Consider the following 12,851-nt stretch of genomic DNA (forward strand, 5'->3'; position numbering starts at 1 on the left):
AGGGACCTCCTTCGAGCCGGAGTCGAACCAGCGACCTAAGGATTGCCAACCTTTCACCTACAGTCCTCCGCTCTACCAGCTGAGCTATCGAAGGCACAGAGATTACGAACGAAAGCTCAACCTATCAGAAATTTCTGATCCATAGTCAGACGCGTTTTCCATTAGGCCACTGGCCCACCGGTCTGGCGCCTTGCAGGTGTTTACACGTCTTGTTGGTAATTGACTGGACTGTTTCTCAGTGGAAGAACTGTGATCCAGAGTCAGAGACTCTCTCCAGGACAAAAAGGCTAGCCTTAGTGGTCTAGCTTGAGAAGTTGCAGCAAAACACGGTAGAGGCCCACAGTCAGGATTTAGAAGGCTCATCGAAAAGTCCTTCCCTGGTGGTCTAGTGGTTAGGATTCGGCGCTCTCACCGCCGCGGCCCGGATTTGATTCCCGGTCAGGGAACATGCTTTTGCCTTGCAACTTAGCCAAAAAAGGGTTTGCATGTGAAAAGGGACCTCCTTCGAGCCGGAGTCGAACCAGCGACCTAAGGATTGCCAACCTTTCAACTACAGTGCTCCGCTCTACCAGCTGAGCTATCGAAGGCACAGAGATTACGAACGAAAGCTCAACCTATCAGAAATTTCTGATCCATAGTCAGACGCGTTTTCCATTAGGCCACTGGCCCACCGGTCTGGCGCCTTGCAGGTGTTTACACGTCTTGTTGGTAATTGACTGGACTGTTTCTCAGTGGAAGAACTGTGATCCAGAGTCAGAGACTCTCTCCAGGACAAAAAGGCTAGCCTTAGTGGTCTAGCTTGAGAAGTTGCAGCAAAACACGGTAGAGGCCCACAGTCAGGATTTAGAAGGCTCATCGAAAAGTCCTTCCCTGGTGGTCTAGTGGTTAGGATTCGGCGCTCTCACCGCCGCGGCCCGGGTTCGATTCCCGGTCAGGGAACAGTCTTTTTCCCTCCAACACAGCCAAGAAAGTGTTTGCATGTGAAAAATGACCTCCTTCGAGCCGGAGTCGAAACAGCGACCTAAGGATTTCCAACCTTCCACCTACAGTCCTCCGCTCTACCAGCTGAGCTATCGAAGGCACGCAGGTGAGCAACAGAACCTCAACCTATCAGGTTGCTGCAGCTCCACTGCCGGCTAAAAGTGCTTTTGCCGCAGACAGAAGCGCTGGCTGTTCAGTAAGGGAAGCCAAAACAATCACAACTTCCCATACCGGGAGTCGAACCCGGGCCGCCTGGGTGAAAACCAGGAATCCTGACCGCTAGACCATATGGGAATTCCTGCACCTATCAAGCAGGCTTGTGGGGGTGTTTTTCATCCATGTGGTACGTACAAGGGCAGGGTTCTGTTGAGCCCTTTGGCTTTCAGTGTGTGATCGTCCCCTTTAAAAATATGGGTATGATCCGAAGGCATTGTTTACCGAATTCAGTTTTAACAGACTCAATGGAAGAAGCTGTCATTTGTTTCGCCCAGGGGGTGAAACTTTATCCCATTCTTGTGATCACATAATAGATACTTAAAACTGCTCATTAAAGCAAGGTCCCTGTGACAGTACTTATGCGATGCATTTGAAAACACGCACGGTAATGAATGGTAAGCGCTATCTCGCAGACAAAACAGCCTATGGTTGGACTGTCAATTTATAAGAAACATAAATCAATTTAATAATTAAAGGCTGAAAGCAAAGCAAAAACAATCGTTCGAGCCAGCCAGGAGTCGAACCTAGAAACTTCTGATCCATAGTCAGACGCGTTATCCATTGTGCCACTGGCCCACTGTAGGAACGACTTGCTGGTGTTTATACGCGTCTTGTTGGTGTTTGACTGAACAGCTTCTCAGTGGAAGAACTGTGATCCAGAGTAAGAGATTCTCTCCAGGAGGAAAAGGCTAGCCTTAGAAGTTGCAGCAAAATCTGGTAGAGGCCAACAGCCAGGATTTAGGAGGCGAATAAGAAAGTCCTTCCCTGGTGGTCTAGTGGTTAGGATTCGGCGCTCTCACCGCCGCGGCCCGGATTTGATTCCCGGTCAGGGAACATGCTTTTGCCTTGCAACTTAGCCAAGAAAGGGTTTGCATGTGAAAAGGGACCTCCTTCGAGCCGGAGTCGAACCAGCGACCTAAGGATTGCCAACCTTTCACCTACAGTCCTCCGCTCTACCAGCTGAGCAATCGAAGGCACAGAGATTACGAACGAAAGCTCAACCTATCAGAAATTTCTGATCCATAGTCAGACGCGTTTTCCATTAGGCCACTGGCCCACCGGTCTGGCGCCTTGCAGGTGTTTACACGTCTTGTTGGTAATTGACTGGACTGTTTCTCAGTGGAAGAACTGTGATCCAGAGTCAGAGACTCTCTCCAGGACAAAAAGGCTAGCCTTAGTGGTCTAGCTTGAGAAGTTGCAGCAAAACACGGTAGAGGCCCACAGTCAGGATTTAGAAGGCTCATCGAAAAGTCCTTCCCTGGTGGTCTAGTGGTTAGGATTCGGCGCTCTCACCGCCGCGGCCCGGATTTGATTCCCGGTCAGGGAACATGCTTTTGCCTTGCAACTTAGCCAAGAAAGGGTTTGCATGTGAAAAGGGACCTCCTTCGAGCCGGAGTCGAACCAGCGACCTAAGGATTGCCAACCTTTCACCTACAGTCCTCCGCTCTACCAGCTGAGCTATCGAAGGCACAGAGATTACGAACGAAAGCTCAACCTATCAGAAATTTCTGATCCATAGTCAGACGCGTTTTCCATTAGGCCACTGGCCCACCGGTCTGGCGCCTTGCAGGTGTTTACACGTCTTGTTGGTAATTGACTGGACTGTTTCTCAGTGGAAGAACTGTGATCCAGAGTCAGAGACTCTCTCCAGGACAAAAAGGCTAGCCTTAGTGGTCTAGCTTGAGAAGTTGCAGCAAAACACGGTAGAGGCCCACAGTCAGGATTTAGAAGGCTCATCGAAAAGTCCTTCCCTGGTGGTCTAGTGGTTAGGATTCGGCGCTCTCACCGCCGCGGCCCGGCTTCGATTCCCGGTCAGGGAACAGTCTTTTTCCCTCCAACACAGCCAAGAAAGTGTTTGCATGTGAAAAATGACCTCCTTCGAGGCGGAGTCGAAATAGCGACCTAAGGATTTCCAACCTTCCACCTACAGTCCTCCGCTCTACCAGCTGAGCTATCGAAGGCACGCAGGTGAGCAACAGAACCTCAACCTATCAGGTTGCTGCAGCTCCACTGCCGGCTAAAAGTGCTTTTGCCGCAGACCGAAGCGCTGGCTGTTCAGTAAGGGAAGCCAAAACAATCACAACTTCCCATACCGGGAGTCGAACCCGGGCCGCCTGGGTGAAAACCAGGAATCCTGACCGCTAGACCATATGGGAATTCCTGCACCTATCAAGCAGGCTTGTGGGGGTGTTTTTCATCCATGTGGTACGTACAAGGGCAGGGTTCTGTTGAGCCCTTTGGCTTTCAGTGTGTGATCGTCCCCTTTAAAAATATGGGTATGATCCGAAGGCATTGTTTACCGAATTCAGTTTTAACAGACTCAATGGAAGAAGCTGTCATTTGTTTCGCCCAGGGGGTGAAACTTTATCCCATTCTTGTGATCACATAATAGATACTTAAAACTGCTCATTAAAGCAAGGTCCCTGTGACAGTACTTATGCGATGCATTTGAAAACACGCACGGTAATGAATGGTAAGCGCTATCTCGCAGACAAAACAGCCTATGGTTGGACTGTCAATTTATAAGAAACATAAATCAATTTAATAATTAAAGGGTGAAAGCAAAGCAAAAACAATCATTCGAGCCAGCCAGGAGTCGAACCTAGAATCTTCTGATCCGTAGTCAGACGCGTTATCCATTGCGCCACTGGCCCACTGTAGGAACGACTTGCGGGTGTTTATACGCGTCTTGTTGGTGTTTGACTGAACAGCTTCTCAGTGGAAGAACTGTGATCCAGAGTAAGAGAATCTCTCCAGGAGGAAAAGGCTAGCCTTAGAAGTTGCAGCAAAATCTGGTAGAGGCCAACAGCCAGGATTTAGGAGGCGAATAAGAAAGTCCTTCCCTGGTGGTCTAGTGGTTAGGATTCGGCGCTCTCACCGCCGCGGCCCGGATTTGATTCCCGGTCAGGGAACATGCTTTTGCCTTGCAACTTAGCCAAGAAAGGGTTTGCATGTGAAAAGGGACCTCCTTTGAGCTGGAGTCGAACCAGCGACCTAAGGATTGCCAACCTTTCACCTACAGTCCTCCGCTCTACCAGCTGAGCTATCGAAGGCACAGAGATTACGAACGAAAGCTCAACCTATCAGAAATTTCTGATCCATAGTCAGACGCGTTTTCCATTAGGCCACTGGCCCACCGGTCTGGCGCCTTGCAGGTGTTTACACGTCTTGTTGGTAATTGACTGGACTGTTTCTCAGTGGAAGAACTGTGATCCAGAGTCAGAGACTCTCTCCAGGACAAAAAGGCTAGCCTTAGTGGTCTAGCTTGAGAAGTTGCAGCAAAACACGGTAGAGGCCCACAGTCAGGATTTAGAAGGCTCATCGAAAAGTCCTTCCCTGGTGGTCTAGTGGTTAGGATTCGGCGCTCTCACCGCCGCGGCCCGGATTTGATTCCCGGTCAGGGAACATGCTTTTGCCTTGCAACTTAGCCAAGAAAGGGTTTGCATGTAAAAAGGGACCTCCTTCGAGCCGGAGTTGAACCAGCGACCTAAGGATTGCCAACCTTTCACCTACAGTCCTCCGCTCTACCAGCTGAGCTATCGAAGGCACAGAGATTACGAACGAAAGCTCAACCTATCAGAAATTTCTGATCCATAGTCAGACGCGTTTTCCATTAGGCCACTGGCCCACCGGTCTGGCGCCTTGCAGGTGTTTACACGTCTTGTTGGTAATTGACTGGACTGTTTCTCAGTGGAAGAACTGTGATCCAGAGTCAGAGACTCTCTCCAGGACAAAAAGGCTAGCCTTAGTGGTCTAGCTTGAGAAGTTGCAGCAAAACACGGTAGAGGCCCACAGTCAGGATTTAGAAGGCTCATCGAAAAGTCCTTCCCTGGTGGTCTAGTGGTTAGGATTCGGCGCTCTCACCGCCGCGGCCCGGGTTCGATTCCCGGTCAGGGAACAGTCTTTTTCCCTCCAACACAGCCAAGAAAGTGTTTGCATGTGAAAAATGACCTCCTTCGAGCCGGAGTCGAACCAGCGACCTAAGGATTTCCAACCTTCCACCTACAGTCCTCCGCTCTACCAGCTGAGCTATCGAAGGCACGCAGGTGAGCAACAGAACCTCAACCTATCAGGTTGCTGCAGCTCCACTGCCGGCTAAAAGTGCTTTTGCCGCAGACCGAAGCGCTGGCTGTTCAGTAAGGGAAGCCAAAACAATCACAACTTCCCATACCGGGAGTCGAACCCGGGCCGCCTTGGTGAAAACCAGGAATCCTGACCGCTAGACCATATGGCAATTCCTGCACCTATCAAGCAGGCTTGTGGGGGTGTTTTTCATCCATGTGGTACGTACAAGGGCAGGGTTCTGTTGAGCCCTTTGGCTTTCAGTGTGTGATCGTCCCCTTTAGAAATATGGGTATGATCCGAAGGCATTGTTTACCGAATTCAGTTTTAACAGACTCAATGGAAGAAGCTGTCATTTGTTTCGCCCAGGGGGTGAAACTTTATCCCATTCTTGTGATCACATAATAGATACTTAAAACTGCTCATTAAAGCAAGGTCCCTGTGACAGTACTTATGCGATGCATTTGAAAACACGCACGGTAATGAATGGTAAGCGCTATCTCGCAGACAAAACAGCCTATGGTTGGACTGTCAATTTATAAGAAACATAAATCAATTTAATAATTAAAGGCTGAAAGCAAAGCAAAAACAATCGTTCGAGCCAGCCAGGAGTCGAACCTAGAATCTTCTGATCCGTAGTCAGACGCGTTATCCATTGCGCCACTGGCCCACTTTAGGAACGACTTGCTGGTGTTTATACGCGTCTTGTTGGTGTTTGACTGAACAGCTTCTCAGTGGAAGAACTGTGATCCAGAGTAAGAGATTCTCTCCAGGAGGAAAAGGCTAGCCTTAGAAGTTGCAGCAAAATCTGGTAGAGGCCAACAGCCAGGATTTAGGAGGCGAATAAGAAAGTCCTTCCCTGGTGGTCTAGTGGTTAGGATTCGGCGCTCTCACCGCCGCGGCCCGGATTTGATTCCCGGTCAGGGAACATGCTTTTGCCTTGCAACTTAGCCAAGAAAGGGTTTGCATGTGAAAAGGGACCTCCTTCGAGCCGGAGTCGAACCAGCGACCTAAGGATTGCCAACCTTTCACCTACAGTCCTCCGCTCTACCAGCTGAGCTATCGAAGGCACAGAGATTACGAACGAAAGCTCAACCTATCAGAAATTTCTGATCCATAGTCAGACGCGTTTTCCATTAGGCCACTGGCCCACCGGTCTGGCGCCTTGCAGGTGTTTACACGTCTTGTTGGTAATTGACTGGACTGTTTCTCAGTGGAAGAACTGTGATCCAGAGTCAGAGACTCTCTCCAGGACAAAAAGGCTAGCCTTAGTGGTCTAGCTTGAGAAGTTGCAGCAAAACACGGTAGAGGCCCACAGTCAGGATTTAGAAGGCTCATCGAAAAGTCCTTCCCTGGTGGTCTAGTGGTTAGGATTCGGCGCTCTCACCGCCGCGGCCCGGATTTGATTCCCGGTCAGGGAACATGCTTTTGCCTTGCAACTTAGCCAAGAAAGGGTTTGCATGTGAAAAGGGACCTCCTTCGAGCCGGAGTCGAACCAGCGACCTAAGGATTGCCAACCTTTCACCTACAGTCCTCCGCTCTACCAGCTGAGCTATCGAAGGCACAGAGATTACGAACGAAAGCTCAACCTATCAGAAATTTCTGATCCATAGTCAGACGCGTTTTCCATTAGGCCACTGGCCCACCGGTCTGGCGCCTTGCAGGTGTTTACACGTCTTGTTGGTAATTGACTGGACTGTTTCTCAGTGGAAGAACTGTGATCCAGAGTCAGAGACTCTCTCCAGGACAAAAAGGCTAGCCTTAGTGGTCTAGCTTGAGAAGTTGCAGCAAAACACGGTAGAGGCCCACAGTCAGGATTTAGAAGGCTCATCGAAAAGTCCTTCCCTGGTGGTCTAGTGGTTAGGATTCGGCGCTCTCACCGCCGCGGCCCGGATTTGATTCCCGGTCAGGGAACATGCTTTTGCCTTGCAACTTAGCCAAGAAAGGGTTTGCATGTGAAAAGGGACCTCCTTCGAGCCGGAGTCGAACCAGCGACCTAAGGATTGCCAACCTTTCACCTACAGTCCTCCGCTCTACCAGCTGAGCTATCGAAGGCACAGAGATTACGAACGAAAGCTCAACCTATCACAAATTTCTGATCCATAGTCAGACGCGTTTTCCATTAGGCCACTGGCCCACCGGTCTGGCGCCTTGCAGGTGTTTACACGTCTTGTTGGTAATTGACTGGACTGTTTCTCAGTGGAAGAACTGTGATCCAGAGTCAGAGACTCTCTCCAGGACAAAAAGGCTAGCCTTAGTGGTCTAGCTTGAGAAGTGGCAGCAAAACACGGTAGAGGCCCACAGTCAGGATTTAGAAGGCTCATCGAAAAGTCCTTCCCTGGTGGTCTAGTGGTTAGGATTCGGCGCTCTCACCGCCGCGGCCAGGGTTCGATTCCCGGTCAGGGAACAGTCTTTTTCCCTCCAACACAGCCAAGAAAGTGTTTGCATGTGAAAAATGACCTCCTTCGAGCCGGAGTCGAACCAGCGACCTAAGGATTTCCAACCTTCCACCTACAGTCCTCCGCTCTACCAGCTGAGCTATCGAAGGCACACAGGTGAGCAACAGAACCTCAACCTATCAGGTTGCTGCAGCTCCACTGCCGGCTAAAAGTGCTTTTGCCGCAGACCGAAGCGCTGGCTGTTCAGTAAGGGAAGCCAAAACAATCACAACTTCCCATACCGGGAGTCGAACCCGGGCCGCCTGGGTGAAAACCAGGAATCCTGACCGCTAGACCATATGGGAATTCCTGCACCTATCAAGCAGGCTTGTGGGGGTGTTTTTCATCCATGTGGTACGTACAAGGGCAGGGTTCTGTTGAGCCCTTTGGCTTTCAGTGTGTGATCGTCCCCTTTAAAAATATGGGTATGATCCGAAGGCATTGTTTACCGAATTCAGTTTTAACAGACTCAATGGAAGAAGCTGTCATTTGTTTCGCCCAGGGGGTGAAACTTTATCCCATTCTTGTGATCACATAATAGATACTTAAAACTGCTCATTAAAGCAAGGTCCCTGTGACAGTACTTATGCGATGCATTTGAAAACACGCACGGTAATGAATGGTAAGCGCTATCTCGCAGACAAAACAGCCTATGGTTGGACTGTCAATTTATAAGAAACATAAATCAATTTAATAATTAAAGGCTGAAAGCAAAGCAAAAACAATCGTTCGAGCCAGCCAGGAGTCGAACCTAGAATCTTCTGATCCGTAGTCAGACGCGTTATCCATTGCGCCACTGGCCCACTTTAGGAACGACTTGCTGGTGTTTATACGCGTCTTGTTGGTGTTTGACTGAACAGCTTCTCAGTGGAAGAACTGTGATCCAGAGTAAGAGATTCTCTCCAGGAGGAAAAGGCTAGCCTTAGAAGTTGCAGCAAAATCTGGTAGAGGCCAACAGCCAGGATTTAGGAGGCGAATAAGAAAGTCCTTCCCTGGTGGTCTAGTGGTTAGGATTCGGCGCTCTCACCGCCGCGGCCCGGATTTGATTCCCGGTCAGGGAACATGCTTTTGCCTTGCAACTTAGCCAAGAAAGGGTTTGCATGTGAAAAGGGACCTCCTTCGAGCCTGAGTCGAACCAGCGACCTAAGGATTGCCAACCTTTCACCTACAGTCCTCCGCTCTACCAGCTGAGCTATCGAAGGCACAGAGATTACGAACGAAAGCTCAACCTATCAGAAATTTCTGATCCATAGTCAGACGCGTTTTCCATTAGGCCACTGGCCCACCGGTCTGGCGCCTTGCAGGTGTTTACACGTCTTGTTGGTAATTGACTGGACTGTTTCTCAGTGGAAGAACTGTGATCCAGAGTCAGAGACTCTCTCCAGGACAAAAAGGCTAGCCTTAGTGGTCTAGCTTGAGAAGTTGCAGCAAAACACGGTAGAGGCCCACAGTCAGGATTTAGAAGGCTCATCGAAAAGTCCTTCCCTGGTGGTCTAGTGGTTAGGATTCGGCACTCTCACCGCCGCGGCCCGGATTTGATTCCCGGTCAGGGAACATGCTTTTGCCTTGCAACTTAGCCAAGAAAGGGTTTGCATGTGAAAAGGGACCTCCTTCGAGCCGGAGTCGAACCAGCGACCTAAGGATTGCCAACCTTTCACCTACAGTCCTCCGCTCTACCAGCTGAGCTATCGAAGGCACAGAGATTACGAACGAAAGCTCAACCTATCAGAAATTTCTGATCCATAGTCAGACGCGTTTTCCATTAGGCCACTGGCCCACCGGTCTGGCGCCTTGCAGGTGTTTACACGTCTTGTTGGTAATTGACTGGACTGTTTCTCAGTGGAAGAACTGTGATCCAGAGTCAGAGACTCTCTCCAGGACAAAAAGGCTAGCCTTAGTGGTCTAGCTTGAGAAGTTGCAGCAAAACACGGTAGAGGCCCACAGTCAGGATTTAGAAGGCTCATCGAAAAGTCCTTCCCTGGTGGTCTAGTGGTTAGGATTCGGCGCTCTCACCGCCGCGGCCCGGATTTGATTCCCGGTCAGGGAACATGCTTTTGCCTTGCAACTTAGCCAAGAAAGGGTTTGCATGTGAAAAGGGACCTCCTTCGAGCCGGAGTCGAACCAGCGACCTAAGGATTGCCAACCTTTCACCTACAGTCCTCCGCTCTACCAGCTGAGCTATCGAAGGCACAGAGATTACGAACGAAAGCTCAACCTATCACAAATTTCTGATCCATAGTCAGACGCGTTTTCCATTAGGCCACTGGCCCACCGGTCTGGCGCCTTGCAGGTGTTTACACGTCTTGTTGGTAATTGACTGGACTGTTTCTCAGTGGAAGAACTGTGATCCAGAGTCAGAGACTCTCTCCAGGACAAAAAGGCTAGCCTTAGTGGTCTAGCTTGAGAAGTTGCAGCAAAACACGGTAGAGGCCCACAGTCAGGATTTAGAAGGCTCATCGAAAAGTCCTTCCCTGGTGGTCTAGTGGTTAGGATTCGGCGCTCTCACCGCCGCGGCCCGGGTTCGATTCCCGGTCAGGGAACAGTCTTTTTCCCTCCAACACAGCCAAGAAAGTGTTTGCATGTGAAAAATGACCTCCTTCGAGCCGGAGTCGAACCAGCGACCTAAGGATTTCCAACCTTCCACCTACAGTCCTCCGCTCTACCAGCTGAGCTATCGAAGGCACGCAGGTGAGCAACAGAACCTCAACCTATCAGGTTGCTGCAGCTCCACTGCCGGCTAAAAGTGCTTTTGCCGCAGACCGAAGCGCTGGCTGTTCAGTAAGGGAAGCCAAAACAATCACAACTTCCCATACCGGGAGTCGAACCCGGGCCGCCTGGGTGAAAACCAGGAATCCTGACCGCTAGACCATATGGGAATTCCTGCACCTATCAAGCAGGCTTGTGGGGGTGTTTTTCATCCATGTGGTACGTACAAGGGCAGGGTTCTGTTGAGCCCTTTGGCTTTCAGTGTGTGATCGTCCCCTTTAAAAATATGGGTATGATCCGAAGGCATTGTTTACCGAATTCAGTTTTAACAGACTCAATGGAAGAAGCTGTCATTTGTTTCGCCCAGGGGGTGAAACTTTATCCCATTCTTGTGATCACATAATAGATACTTAAAACTGCTCATTAAAGCAAGGTCCCTGTGACAGTACTTATGCGATGCATTTGAAAACACGCACGGTAATGAATGGTAAGCGCTATCTCGCAGACAAAACAGCCTATGGTTGGACTGTCAATTTATAAGAAACATAAATCAATTTAATAATTAAAGGGTGAAAGCAAAGCAAAAACAATCATTCGAGCCAGCCAGGAGTCGAACCTAGAATCTTCTGATCCGTAGTCAGACGCGTTATCCATTGCGCCACTGGCCCACTGTAGGAACGACTTGCTGGTGTTTATACGCGTCTTGTTGGTGTTTGACTGAACAGCTTCTCAGTGGAAGAACTGTGATCCAGAGTAAGAGAATCTCTCCAGGAGGAAAAGGCTAGCCTTAGAAGTTGCAGCAAAATCTGGTAGAGGCCAACAGCCAGGATTTAGGAGGCGAATAAGAAAGTCCTTCCCTGGTGGTCTAGTGGTTAGGATTCGGCGCTCTCACCGCCGCGGCCCGGATTTGATTCCCGGTCAGGGAACATGCTTTTGCCTTGCAACTTAGCCAAGAAAGGGTTTGCATGTGAAAAGGGACCTCCTTCGAGCCGGAGTCGAACCAGCGACCTAAGGATTGCCAACCTTTCACCTACAGTCCTCCGCTCTACCAGCTGAGCTATCGAAGGCACAGAGATTACGAACGAAAGCTCAACCTATCAGAAATTTCTGATCCATAGTCAGACGCGTTTTCCATTAGGCCACTGGCCCACCGGTCTGGCGCCTTGCAGGTGTTTACACGTCTTGTTGGTAATTGACTGGACTGTTTCTCAGTGGAAGAACTGTGATCCAGAGTCAGAGACTCTCTCCAGGACAAAAAGGCTAGCCTTAGTGGTCTAGCTTGAGAAGTTGCAGCAAAACACGGTAGAGGCCCACAGTCAGGATTTAGAAGGCTCATCGAAAAGTCCTTCCCTGGTGGTCTAGTGGTTAGGATTCAGCGCTCTCACCGCCGCGGCCCGGATTTGATTCCCGGTCAGGGAACATGCTTTTGCCTTGCAACTTAGCCAAGAAAGGGTTTGCATGTGAAAAGGGACCTCCTTCGAGCCGGAGTCGAACCAGCGACCTAAGGATTGCCAACCTTCCACCTACAGTCCTCCGCTCTACCAGCTGAGCTATCGAAGGCACAGAGATTACGAACGAAAGCTCAACCTATCAGAAATTTCTGATCCATAGTCAGACGCGTTTTCCATTAGGCCAATGGCCCACCGGTCTGGCGCCTTGCAGGTGTTTACACGTCTTGTTGGTAATTGACTGGACTGTTTCTCAGTGGAAGAACTGTGATCCAGAGTCAGAGACTCTCTCCAGGACAAAAAGGCTAGCCTTAGTGGTCTAGCTTGAGAAGTTGCAGCAAAGCACGTTAGAGGCCCACAGTCAGGATTTAGAAGGCTCATCGAAAAGTCCTTCCCTGGTGGTCTAGTGTTTAGGATTCGGCGCTCTCACCGCCGCGGCCCGGGTTCGATTCCCGGTCAGGGAACATGCTTTTGCCTTGCAACTTAGCCAAGAAAGGGTTTGCATGTGAAAAGGGACCTCCTTCGAGCCGGAGTCGAACCAGCGACCTAAGGATTGCCAACCTTTCACCTACAGTCCTCCGCTCTACCAGCTGAGCTATCGAAGGCACAGAGATTACGAACGAAAGCTCAACCTATCAGAAATTTCTGATCCATAGTCAGACGCGTTTTCCATTAGGCCACTGGCCCACCGGTCTGGCGCCTTGCAGGTGTTTACACGTCTTGTTGGTAATTGACTGGACTGTTTCTCAGTGGAAGAACTGTGATCCAGAGTCAGAGACTCTCTCCAGGACAAAAAGGCTAGCCTTAGTGGTCTAGCTTGAGAAGTTGCAGCAAAACACGGTAGAGGCCCACAGTCAGGATTTAGAAGGCTCATCGAAAAGTCCTTCCCTGGTGGTCTAGTGGTTAGGATTCGGCACTCTCACCGCCGCGGCCCGGATTTGATTCCCGGTCAGGGAACATGCTTTTGCCTTGCAACTTAGCCAAGAAAGGGTTTGCATGT

At 50.1% G+C, this 12,851-nt stretch overlaps 26 non-coding genes across 26 annotated transcripts; 4 read left to right on the forward strand and 22 right to left on the reverse strand.

The window, feature by feature from the left end:
• Nucleotides 1–7: 7 nt before the first annotated feature.
• On the reverse strand, nt 8–94 carry trnay-gua (transfer RNA tyrosine (anticodon GUA)). The gene is given in 2 exon segments: nt 8–43; nt 58–94. It is a non-coding gene; the product is annotated as a tRNA-Tyr (tRNA).
• Nucleotides 95–867: 773 nt separating this feature from the next.
• Nucleotides 868–939, forward strand: trnae-cuc (transfer RNA glutamic acid (anticodon CUC)). Its single transcript has one exon. It is a non-coding gene; the product is annotated as a tRNA-Glu (tRNA).
• A 264-nt stretch (nt 940–1,203) lies between these two features.
• trnae-uuc (transfer RNA glutamic acid (anticodon UUC)) lies at nt 1,204–1,275 on the reverse strand. Its single transcript has one exon. It is a non-coding gene; the product is annotated as a tRNA-Glu (tRNA).
• Nucleotides 1,276–1,700: 425 nt separating this feature from the next.
• trnah-aug (transfer RNA histidin (anticodon AUG)) lies at nt 1,701–1,773 on the reverse strand. The gene has a single exon. It is a non-coding gene; the product is annotated as a tRNA-His (tRNA).
• Nucleotides 1,774–2,578: 805 nt separating this feature from the next.
• Nucleotides 2,579–2,665, reverse strand: trnay-gua (transfer RNA tyrosine (anticodon GUA)). The gene is given in 2 exon segments: nt 2,579–2,614; nt 2,629–2,665. It is a non-coding gene; the product is annotated as a tRNA-Tyr (tRNA).
• A 616-nt stretch (nt 2,666–3,281) lies between these two features.
• Nucleotides 3,282–3,353, reverse strand: trnae-uuc (transfer RNA glutamic acid (anticodon UUC)). Its single transcript has one exon. It is a non-coding gene; the product is annotated as a tRNA-Glu (tRNA).
• A 425-nt stretch (nt 3,354–3,778) lies between these two features.
• trnar-acg (transfer RNA arginine (anticodon ACG)) lies at nt 3,779–3,851 on the reverse strand. Its single transcript has one exon. It is a non-coding gene; the product is annotated as a tRNA-Arg (tRNA).
• A 1,172-nt stretch (nt 3,852–5,023) lies between these two features.
• Nucleotides 5,024–5,095, forward strand: trnae-cuc (transfer RNA glutamic acid (anticodon CUC)). The gene has a single exon. It is a non-coding gene; the product is annotated as a tRNA-Glu (tRNA).
• A 54-nt stretch (nt 5,096–5,149) lies between these two features.
• Nucleotides 5,150–5,236, reverse strand: trnay-gua (transfer RNA tyrosine (anticodon GUA)). Its single transcript is given in 2 exon segments — nt 5,150–5,185; nt 5,200–5,236. It is a non-coding gene; the product is annotated as a tRNA-Tyr (tRNA).
• A 620-nt stretch (nt 5,237–5,856) lies between these two features.
• Nucleotides 5,857–5,929, reverse strand: trnar-acg (transfer RNA arginine (anticodon ACG)). The gene has a single exon. It is a non-coding gene; the product is annotated as a tRNA-Arg (tRNA).
• A 312-nt stretch (nt 5,930–6,241) lies between these two features.
• trnay-gua (transfer RNA tyrosine (anticodon GUA)) lies at nt 6,242–6,328 on the reverse strand. Its single transcript is given in 2 exon segments — nt 6,242–6,277; nt 6,292–6,328. It is a non-coding gene; the product is annotated as a tRNA-Tyr (tRNA).
• A 406-nt stretch (nt 6,329–6,734) lies between these two features.
• On the reverse strand, nt 6,735–6,821 carry trnay-gua (transfer RNA tyrosine (anticodon GUA)). The gene is given in 2 exon segments: nt 6,735–6,770; nt 6,785–6,821. It is a non-coding gene; the product is annotated as a tRNA-Tyr (tRNA).
• A 406-nt stretch (nt 6,822–7,227) lies between these two features.
• Nucleotides 7,228–7,314, reverse strand: trnay-gua (transfer RNA tyrosine (anticodon GUA)). The gene is given in 2 exon segments: nt 7,228–7,263; nt 7,278–7,314. It is a non-coding gene; the product is annotated as a tRNA-Tyr (tRNA).
• Nucleotides 7,315–7,594: 280 nt separating this feature from the next.
• On the forward strand, nt 7,595–7,666 carry trnae-cuc (transfer RNA glutamic acid (anticodon CUC)). Its single transcript has one exon. It is a non-coding gene; the product is annotated as a tRNA-Glu (tRNA).
• A 54-nt stretch (nt 7,667–7,720) lies between these two features.
• Nucleotides 7,721–7,807, reverse strand: trnay-gua (transfer RNA tyrosine (anticodon GUA)). Its single transcript is given in 2 exon segments — nt 7,721–7,756; nt 7,771–7,807. It is a non-coding gene; the product is annotated as a tRNA-Tyr (tRNA).
• A 123-nt stretch (nt 7,808–7,930) lies between these two features.
• On the reverse strand, nt 7,931–8,002 carry trnae-uuc (transfer RNA glutamic acid (anticodon UUC)). Its single transcript has one exon. It is a non-coding gene; the product is annotated as a tRNA-Glu (tRNA).
• A 425-nt stretch (nt 8,003–8,427) lies between these two features.
• Nucleotides 8,428–8,500, reverse strand: trnar-acg (transfer RNA arginine (anticodon ACG)). Its single transcript has one exon. It is a non-coding gene; the product is annotated as a tRNA-Arg (tRNA).
• Nucleotides 8,501–9,305: 805 nt separating this feature from the next.
• trnay-gua (transfer RNA tyrosine (anticodon GUA)) lies at nt 9,306–9,392 on the reverse strand. Its single transcript is given in 2 exon segments — nt 9,306–9,341; nt 9,356–9,392. It is a non-coding gene; the product is annotated as a tRNA-Tyr (tRNA).
• Nucleotides 9,393–9,798: 406 nt separating this feature from the next.
• On the reverse strand, nt 9,799–9,885 carry trnay-gua (transfer RNA tyrosine (anticodon GUA)). The gene is given in 2 exon segments: nt 9,799–9,834; nt 9,849–9,885. It is a non-coding gene; the product is annotated as a tRNA-Tyr (tRNA).
• A 280-nt stretch (nt 9,886–10,165) lies between these two features.
• Nucleotides 10,166–10,237, forward strand: trnae-cuc (transfer RNA glutamic acid (anticodon CUC)). Its single transcript has one exon. It is a non-coding gene; the product is annotated as a tRNA-Glu (tRNA).
• A 54-nt stretch (nt 10,238–10,291) lies between these two features.
• Nucleotides 10,292–10,378, reverse strand: trnay-gua (transfer RNA tyrosine (anticodon GUA)). The gene is given in 2 exon segments: nt 10,292–10,327; nt 10,342–10,378. It is a non-coding gene; the product is annotated as a tRNA-Tyr (tRNA).
• Nucleotides 10,379–10,501: 123 nt separating this feature from the next.
• trnae-uuc (transfer RNA glutamic acid (anticodon UUC)) lies at nt 10,502–10,573 on the reverse strand. The gene has a single exon. It is a non-coding gene; the product is annotated as a tRNA-Glu (tRNA).
• A 425-nt stretch (nt 10,574–10,998) lies between these two features.
• On the reverse strand, nt 10,999–11,071 carry trnar-acg (transfer RNA arginine (anticodon ACG)). The gene has a single exon. It is a non-coding gene; the product is annotated as a tRNA-Arg (tRNA).
• Nucleotides 11,072–11,383: 312 nt separating this feature from the next.
• trnay-gua (transfer RNA tyrosine (anticodon GUA)) lies at nt 11,384–11,470 on the reverse strand. The gene is given in 2 exon segments: nt 11,384–11,419; nt 11,434–11,470. It is a non-coding gene; the product is annotated as a tRNA-Tyr (tRNA).
• A 406-nt stretch (nt 11,471–11,876) lies between these two features.
• trnay-gua (transfer RNA tyrosine (anticodon GUA)) lies at nt 11,877–11,963 on the reverse strand. Its single transcript is given in 2 exon segments — nt 11,877–11,912; nt 11,927–11,963. It is a non-coding gene; the product is annotated as a tRNA-Tyr (tRNA).
• Nucleotides 11,964–12,369: 406 nt separating this feature from the next.
• Nucleotides 12,370–12,456, reverse strand: trnay-gua (transfer RNA tyrosine (anticodon GUA)). Its single transcript is given in 2 exon segments — nt 12,370–12,405; nt 12,420–12,456. It is a non-coding gene; the product is annotated as a tRNA-Tyr (tRNA).
• Nucleotides 12,457–12,851: the final 395 nt, after the last annotated feature.

The sequence above is a fragment of the Pseudorasbora parva genome, chromosome 6, assembly GCF_024679245.1.
Source record: "Pseudorasbora parva isolate DD20220531a chromosome 6, ASM2467924v1, whole genome shotgun sequence".
Lineage (NCBI taxonomy): Eukaryota > Metazoa > Chordata > Actinopteri > Cypriniformes > Gobionidae > Pseudorasbora > Pseudorasbora parva.